The sequence below is a fragment of the Cavia porcellus genome, unplaced genomic scaffold (genome assembly GCF_034190915.1).
Source record: "Cavia porcellus strain 051 isolate PalLab524CR breed Dunkin Hartley unplaced genomic scaffold, mCavPor4.1 scaffold_1, whole genome shotgun sequence".
In the NCBI taxonomy this organism is placed as follows: Eukaryota; Metazoa; Chordata; class Mammalia; order Rodentia; family Caviidae; genus Cavia; species Cavia porcellus.
In genome coordinates, this window is record NW_026947484.1 from 174,000,715 (window position 1) to 174,010,182 (window position 9,468).

A 9,468-nucleotide genomic window follows, 5' to 3' on the forward strand; every position below is an offset into this window, starting at 1 on the left:
CACTAAGAGCACCTGATTTTTGACAAAGATACCAGGGACACACAATGGAGAAAAGACTCTCTCTTCAGTAAATGATATTGGGAAAACAGGCTATCCATATGCAAGATTAGACCCTAATCTTGTATCATGCACAAAACTCCATTCAAAATTGATCAAACATTTAAATACAGAAAGAAAACTGTAAAACTAGTAGAAGAAAATAGGGAGAAAGTCCCATGATATTGCTTTGGTGATGATTTTTTTGCTAAGATTCCAAAGACAGACAACAAAAGCAAAAACAAACAAATGGGATTTCATCGAACTAACAAGTCTTTTTTTTTTTTTTGTCTTTTTCATTTTTATTGGTACCAGGGATCGAACTCATGACTGCCTGCTTGCAAGGCAGGCGCTTATGCCGCTGAGCTAAATCCCCAGCCCCAAACTAACAAGTCTTGCACAGCAAAGAAATCAACCAACAGAGTGAGCAGATAATCTACAGAATAGCAGGAAATATTACAAATTATAATATGATAAAAAATTAATGCTTCAAATATATAACAAACTCAAACATCTCAATAGCAATAAAACAACTCACTTCAAAAAACAGGTAAAGAGTCTGCACAGATATTTCTCTAGAGAGAACTTACAGACAACATAGGATAGGGTGTTCAGTATCATCAGTCATCAGGAAATGCAAACCAAAACTATAAAGATAGATAATTTCACACTTTAGAATGGCTACTACCGAATTTCAAAGAATAGCAAACAGTGAAATAATGTTGAAAAAAAGATTTGGGAGTGGTGGTACACACCTATCATTCCAGCACCCTGGGAGACTGAGGCAGGAAAAGCCCAAGTGCAAGTCCAATCAAGGGAATTCAGCAACTTAACAAGACTATATTTCAAAATTAAAAATAGAAAGGACTTGGGGATGTAGCTTAGCAGAGGACCTGGGTTCGATCCCCATTACCACCACCAATAATAATAATAATAGAAAATAAAAAGAAAGAAAGAATTTAAAAATTGGAGAAAAGGGAATCCTGAAACAATGTTAACAGGAAAGTAAATTCGTCCAAACTTCATGGAAGTCAGTGTGGATTCCATTAAAAATTGAAGATAGAACCACCATATGATACATCAATCTCACTACTGGGTATAAATCTAAAAGAAACAAGGGAGTCAAAGAGATGCCTCCATTTCTGTGTACACTGAGGCTTTATTAATGATGCCCAAGATACAAGTTCAAACCAAATGTCCATCAGTGGATAAAGGATAAAGACACAGAGGTGCATATCCCCAAAGGAACATGATTTGGTCCTTACCAAGGGCATCCCATCACTAGTGACAACACGGAGGATGTCAGCTAAGAGAAATAAGCTATGCACAGAAACACAAATATTGTATGATTCTATTTACAGTGGAAGCTATCCAAAGAAGACCCCATAGGAACAAGGCAGAGTGGCGGATACTGGTGGCTTGTGTAGGGAATCAGGGAGATGTTGGTTAAAGGATACAAAAATTCAATGAGGAGGAATAAGTTCCTAAGATCCACTTTACAATGCGATGACTACAGTTAATAGCAGTCTGTTGCACGAAGCTTCTAAGTGTTCTTCTAGGTTGGGAGGATGGGTTTGTGAAGAAATGCATGTCAATTAGCTCAACTTAGCCATTTTCAAATGTAGGCACATTTCAGAACACGATGTTGTATGCCATAAATATACACAATTTTTATTTGTCATTTTAAAATGTTAATGCCTATTTTAAAAACTATTAATCCTCATAACAACTTTACAAGGTAGGTATGTTTTATTACCTTCTCTGTTTTACAAGTGAGAAAACTGAGGAGATGAAGGAACTTCCCAAGGACACGGAGCTCATTAATGGGTCTGGGTTTTGAAGCCAGGAGTCTGACTCTAGAGCATGTGCTCATCTTTACTTAGCTATGCTGAATCTCACTGATACAATACAGACTCCTTCTGTCATGGTAGAAGTTTTGGAGTCGCCCTCTTTTCACTGGTTACCACTATTACCAGAGTCCTCAGGAGACATCCTATGTGGTCTCACAGCTCCCTTAGATCAGTGATGGTGAACTTTTTAGAGATCGAGTGCTCAAACTGCAACCCAAAACCCACTTATTTATTGCCCAGAGCCAATACAGACACTATTCCTGAATGCTGAGGTTTTAGTTTAGCAAAAACAACTGTTATCTGATGTGTAGCAGCTGGAGCAACTTGGTTTATGTGTCGATAGAGCTCTGTGCCACTGCAGCACACACAACACGGGTTTGCCACCACTGCCTTAGCTCTGCTCCTCGGGGACAGGGCTGCCATTATTTGTATGCTATCCACTGTCTACTACCAAAGCAGTGCTGCCTAACAAACATCTCCAAAATGCAGTGGCTTCAAAAAATAAGCTTGGATTTTATTCCTGAATGTGCAGACCAGCTGAAAGTTTCTCACCTTCTTGGCTGGGCGTGGCCGCATGTCTGGGGTGCCTGGCTCTTAGGTGAGTGTATTGGCTGAGACCAGTAGGGCTACTTGGTTCTGAGCCACATGTCTCTCATCCTCCAGCACGAGAGTCCAGGCATATTGACTAGGCAAAGGCAGAAGAAAAAAGCAGAAGAATCCGGCCAAATGAGCACTCTGCAAGCCTCTGTTTAAATCATATTTCCTAGTATCCTTTTGGCTAAAGAAAGTCATAAAGCTAGACCCAAAGTCAGACCGGCAGGATGGGGTTGTTAGTCACTTTCCCATCACTTAGACAAAATACCCAATGCCCACAACTTAAATAAGGAGAGGTCTACTGACACACAATTTTCAGAAGATTGAATTCATGGTTGGTTAGTGCCAACGCAAAAAGAGTATGGCAGAGGGGTATGGTGGAAGAAAGGGGTACAACCCATGCAGCCAGGAAGCAGAGAGAAAAGGAGGAAGTAGGGACAAGGCTTGTTCAGGTCATACCTCACAGTGACCCTTCAAGCAGGCCCCGCCTCCTCCTAGCACATTCGGCACTAAACTCAACAATACATTAATCCACTGATGAATACAGAGCCCCTAAGAGCCAATCACCTTTCAGAAGCCCCATCTCTGAATACATGAGACTTTCAGGGACCATTTTAGATCTAAATCATCACAGAGGAATAAAGAATTGAGGTCATGAATAATCTCAGTCTATCAGACTTATTACCAATTTTCAACCTTCTCAAAAAATCACCAGAAGAAAAGTAAATTTCAAAATATAGAAACCATGTAGATAAAACTGCCCAAGATTCCATCAATTAAAGTTGTGCTGTGAAAGATGACAAACAAGGAAGCCAAAGAAAGGGACAATGTGCACAAGTGGTTTCTTTATCAAAAGAAAATAGCAGCATTCCTCTGTGTCAGTAGGAAATAAACTGAGAATTCAGAACTCAGACTGCTAATGTGCCAGGGAGGCCCACATTCTGGCGGCAAAGTGACAGTCTGCAGGGTAGTCATTGTGCGGTCCCGGTGTCTGAGCAATAATGTTAGCACAAAAGTCACATCAGCGCGGGCTGACGGCAAAACTGACTCAGTTAGCAACTTCTTAGCATATCAATGTCTCATTTTGTTTCTCCAGGAGAAAGCTCAAATATTGGATTGCTGGATTCAAAATTGGCCCCCAGGCAACCATAGTGCTTCCAGGAGGGCACAAGTGAATATATATTTCACTCCCATTCTTGGAAAGCAAGAACTGTCATTTTCTGGGCTCACATACCCTGCGCATAGCCTGATTATAATTCTTTCCTTGAGAAAGGGGGGAGTCCTAAGAAAGGAGCCAAACTGGTCTTCAGATCTACAAATCCATGGCTCATTGGTCTTGCCATGGGAGCCACTGGTGGTAAAGGTCAAGACCAGCGGATAAATATTGACTGATGCTTTAAAAAATCAAAAAAAGCCTCAGTGGTCAGTAAAACAGCAAAAAGAAAAATAAAACACACAAAACTGAGCCAAAGAGCCTGGAGTGCTCTTTTTCATTATGGGACTATCCAGATGGCCACAATGGCAGCTCGTTACCTCAGTGTGGAGACCTGATGGAATTTAACAGGTTAGCATGATGACAGGTGTGGAGCTTTTTGATCTCTTGCAAGAGTATAGCTGAATTTGGGAAATAAAAACAAAGAATCCTTTGAATTCTGTTTAAGTATGGTCAAAAAACAGTATTTTGGGATTGGGGATTAAACCAAGGGCCTTCACACTGAGCTAAATCCGTATCCCTTTCTTAATTTTGAGGCAATGTCTTGATGCATAGCGAAGTTGACCAGGCTGGGCTTGAACTTGTGATCCTCCTGCCTCTGACTCCCAGAGTGCTGGGTTTACAGGCATGAGGCACCATGTCAGGCTTCAATTAATTTTGATTCCCATGAAATGGAGTTGTATAAATCTCTGTTTACAGAGGGAAAACTGAGTCATGAATCTTCAGGTATAAAAATTGTAAGTCATATAGCACACCCATCTAACTCCAGCATTAGCTTTCTTAGAGATGACCCCATTGAATTTCCCACTGAAAAGTACCCTTCAGATGTCAAACTAGGGAGCACATCTACTGTGTATACAATTTCCAAGGAGTAACCAAACCAAGAGCTGAAAAGAATCTATTTCTAGATTCCCAACTTTTGTAAGTGAAACCCTAAAACAGGGCTTCCAAAGGACTTCAAAAGAAAGACCTCAACCCCCATTTCCATTCTTACCTTCTCTTTTTCAGCTATCTTTTTCCATTTGATACAATCAAGGTGTATCTTTTGTCCACCCCAAATCTTACTGTGGGGCATTACCTGGAGAGGAAATATCCTGAACTGGGAGGCCAGCGGGGAGGGCTGGCCTCTGACCGTGGGGAGCAGGTTTTCCTCAGATCAGCACACTACAATCTTTCCTCCATTCTCCTCACTGAGAGATGAATTTCATTGACTTTATCTTTTCTGTTTAACAATGATCAAAATTTTGATCCATTGCATCCTACAATTAAATGTGTTGATGTCTCAGTTCTGAAAAATGTTTATCCATTAGAGACTTATGATCCCAGAAAATATAAAAACTTTTAAGTTTCCATCTATAAACATATTTTTTATTTAAATACTGTGCCAAGATGATCCATATGAGACTTCGCAGTAGAAAAATATATTACATTCCTATAAAATTCTGTGGGAGAAATGGAATGGAAAAAATGATTTAGAGGAAAAAGAGGAACATTGTAAAAGTTCTGTTAAGAGTTTGTTCATGTATTTTTTAAATGGATGGTGGTTGATATAAAATCACTATGATACTGAAATTTCATTGAATATGTTTAAAGAAGTGATGTAATGATTTTATTTTTAAATGTTAATATTTACAGCACACAGGCTATACCACAATTTTGTCTACAACTATTTAAAGTCATGATGAGGAGAGAGAAAAAGATGGGCCTCTAAATGTCAACAGTGAAGGTGACTAAATCAATACTGGAGGAAAGCAGGTATCCTGAGGCAGAGGGGTAAGGAAAGATAAATGAAAAGAAAATTTAACTGGAATAAAACCCAGAGTCGAGGGGGTTGTGAGAGGTAACCAAACCACTCCTGGACCATGGCACTCCATCGCACCCACCCTATACACACCCAGTGTACATGCCGTCCTAAGGGAAGGTCCGGCTGAGGGAGGGAGCTGGCCCTGTGGTGACAGCCTGGCTGATGGGATAGGCTCACAACTATTCTAACTTTCCCACTGGGCATGCAAGTAAGACATATGCTACCATGGAAGTTGAAAGGAGAACAGGACGGAACACTGTTCCAGCACCTGTGACCCACAATCAGTTCTGTTAAGAGTTCCAGTACTGGGGCTGGGGGTTTAGCTCAGCGGCATAAGCACCTGCCTTGCAAGCAGGCGGTCGTGAGTTTGATCCCCGGTACCGATAAAAATGAAAAAGACAAAAAAAAAAAAAAAAAAAAAAGAGTTCCAGTACTTATGAATGGTGGGACAGTGGATACAGAGAAGGCTTGCCTATCACAGAAAAATATAAATCACCCAATCCCCCTCACACACAACTGGAGAGCTGTGCATGTGGGACATTCAATGTATCACCCATGACTGCTGGCTAGGGGTGGGGGTGGGGGCTGGAGGGGTGCAATACGTCTTAGCTGGGGACAGCAGGAGGCAGGGAGACCTGGGACTGTGACAAGAATGCGGAGTACAGCCTGGGGCTGGGGGCTTGCTGGCCATGTACTAGGCAGGTAAAGTCTGTGAGGGGAAAACATGAAGGCACTCGTGATATTGACTCCCCAACCTGACTAAGGCAGTCGGGTTCACAGAGGCCTGCAGTGGGTCAGCTCCACAGCAAGCTTGCAACCAGGACACAGGGTCGGAGGGAGCCAGAGCCCTCGGGCTTGGGCAGGCAATTGACTGGTCCTCAGCGAAGCCCTGCTTTGCTGCTTGCCGTCAGACTGTGACGCCAGTATAGAGAGCGCGGTGTGGGTGCTCTGGGTGAATGCCATAAACAGCTGTGTGAAGCTTTTAATTTTTATTATCTATTTTTATTGTGCATATTGTAGTTATTTTTCCTGGTTTCTGGAATCACAAGATATTATACTCAGGGAAACCTTAAAAATGGTAAGAGAACAAGAAAAATCATTGAATAACGACTAAATGATACTAAGAAGACTAACCTAAGGCTATTGAAATTAGAAGACAGTGTATATGGCATAAAAAATCTGCATACAGAAATTATAACAGAAAAATTTCCAAATATGGGAAAAGAACTCAACATACAGGCAGGGCTTATATAATGCAAATAACTACGATGATAAAAGATTTCTATGATTCATTATAGTCAAACTCCCAGAAACTTAACAAATGACAGAAACTTAAAAGCTGTCAGAGAAAAAGCAAAATAAATAAATTAATTAATTAATTTAAAAAATTACTTATAAAGGTTAAACTCAAACTTTAAAGGTGAATAAGCCTTGGGGTGAAGGGTTTCAAATCCCCCCAAAACCACTAGCTTCCAACCAATATAACCTACGATAGTTTGTAAAATTACCCTTCAAAATTGGTGGAAAAATAAGGACATTCCCATGACAAAGAACACCTAAAGATTCATGTTCACCAAACTAGCATTCCAAAAAATACCCAAGATATCCTAGATGGAGACAAGGAAGCCAACAGAGCCAAAAGGTTGGATGAAATAAATACATCAAGCAAGATGTTAAAAAGGGGAGAGGGGAAGGAGTCAATAACAGAAAAAGAATGCAATGACAGGAATAATTTGATCCCTTTCAGTAATAACTACAGTATCAATGTAAATGTCCTCATCTCCCTAGTTAAAAACACAGATTGAGAGACTAGATCAAAAACAAAACACTACGGTCTGTTACATTTAAGAGTCCCATATGATCTAAAAAGAAATCCATAGACTAAAAATAAAAGGATGAAAACATAATTCCAAGCCCCAGAATACTGGAAGCAAGTAGCAATTTTATGCTCAGTATACATTTCAAGCTAAAACTGATCAGTAGAGGCAAATAAGACCATTGCATATTAGTAAAGGGAGCAATTTAATAGGAAGAGATAGCCATGATAAATATATGTATCAAATACTTGCTCACCTAATTTCATAAAACAAATGCTACTGGACATAAAGGATCATAGTGAGTGAACACAATGCCCCATTTTCATGGCTAGACAGATCAAGGAAAGAAAAAACTAACAAAGAAATATCAGAGCTGCGCCACACCTTTGAAGAATGGGACTAAGTAGATGTCTATAGAATGTTGTAACCTACTACAATTGAACACACATTCTTAGCAGCACATGGAACTTTCTCCAAAATAGATCACCTCTGAGTCCATAGATCCTAAATAACTAAGATCATCCCATTAATATCAGAGTTTATTGCACTGAAACTAAAAATTAATTGTAATAGAGATCCCAGAACATATAAAAACTCATGGACATTCAACAACACACTAATGAGCATGTCAAAGAAGAAATTAAGCAATTCTTAGAACTAAACAATAATGCCAGTACAACATATCAAAACTTACGGAACACAGGGCTTATATAATGCAAATAACTACGATGATAAAAGATTTCTATGATTCATTATAGTCAAACTCCCAGAAACTTCTGGGAATGAAAAGTCTTAAGTGGGAAGTTTATTGCTATGAATGCTCACATTACAAATAGAATGAGTCCAAATGAATAACGTAATAATGTACCTCAAGATAATAAAACACAAAAAGAGTCCAAATCCAAACCTATTAGGAGGGAAATCAAAAATATCAGAGTGGAAATTAACAAAATTGATACTAAAAATCCAAAGAATTCAGGAATTGAAGAGCAGAAATTAATTTTTTTAAAAATTTTTAAAATTTTTATTTTAAAGGGGGTAAAATTAAACACAACAAAACAGAACAAAATAAGACATAAAAAAGCAATGTAAGAGATATAAATTTCAAAGCTTGATGACCTGAGATCTTCACTATCTATCATATTGTCTCTTGTTTTCTTCCAAATAGTTGCCCATGTCTTCGCATACAGTGAATTCATACAAAACAATATAGTATAAAACTGATCCGAACAGAATGAGGAAGGCATTTTAGGTCTTCAAAACCAGACAATAGGGAAGACACTAATGGCTATCTTAGAGTCTCTCATTCTCTTCAAAATAGCTGTCCATACTTTCATGTATATTGAAGTTCAACAAAACAAAACAGGCAGTGGGGAAGGGATTGCTTGGTTTCCTGGAGCTCCAGTCCCGGTATGGTGTGGGTCCCAGTAAACGCAGATGACTCCCATCATGGGCCACCACAGCCTGCCATGCTCACAGCCCCTCACGGTGGGTGGGGGCGGGTTTGCTTCAAGCTGTTTCTTTCTAATGAATTGACCATTTCACTGCCCAAGTTTTGAAATGGCCAACAGATCATAGAAAGACATCTCTTTAGGCTCCTGCTTGAAACCAACAGCATCAGGAAGCTGCGGGCCTTGATTCAGGGCCAGGAGCAGAAACTAATTAAAGTAAGACTAAAATACAATATGAAGACTCAATGAATCAAAGAACTAGTTCTCTGAAAGAACTGAAAAATTAGAGAAACCCTTAACCAAGCTTACCAAGGAAACATACAGGCAATTAGAAAGGAAAAAACTAAAATCAAAACAGATATTGTCAAAATCCAGAAGATCATTAGTATGAAAAATTATCTTAAAGAAATGCATAGATTCCTAAACATGTATGAATTACCAAAACTAAATCAAGAAGACATAGCAACTCTGAACAATCCAATAACAGGCATTGAAATCAAAACAATAATAAAAGCCTACCGACTAAGAAAGCCCTGGACTTGATGAACTCACCTGAATTCTATCAGACCTCTGGGGTAGATATGGCACCAGTGCTCCTCAGACTCTTTAATCAAATTGAAAGGGTTTTCAGACTCATGCCTAGAAACTAGCATTACCTTGATTTCAAAACCAGACAAGGACCCCAGTAATAACGAAAACTACA

The 9,468-nt window shown here is 39.4% G+C and overlaps 1 non-coding gene across 1 annotated transcript; it reads right to left on the bottom strand.

The window, feature by feature from the left end:
• Nucleotides 1-8,826: 8,826 nt before the first annotated feature.
• LOC111754327 (small nucleolar RNA SNORA2/SNORA34 family) lies at nt 8,827-8,963 on the bottom strand. Its single transcript, XR_002789030.1, has one exon. It is a non-coding gene; the product is annotated as a small nucleolar RNA SNORA2/SNORA34 family (small nucleolar RNA).
• Between the last annotated feature and the right edge of the window lie 505 nt (nt 8,964-9,468).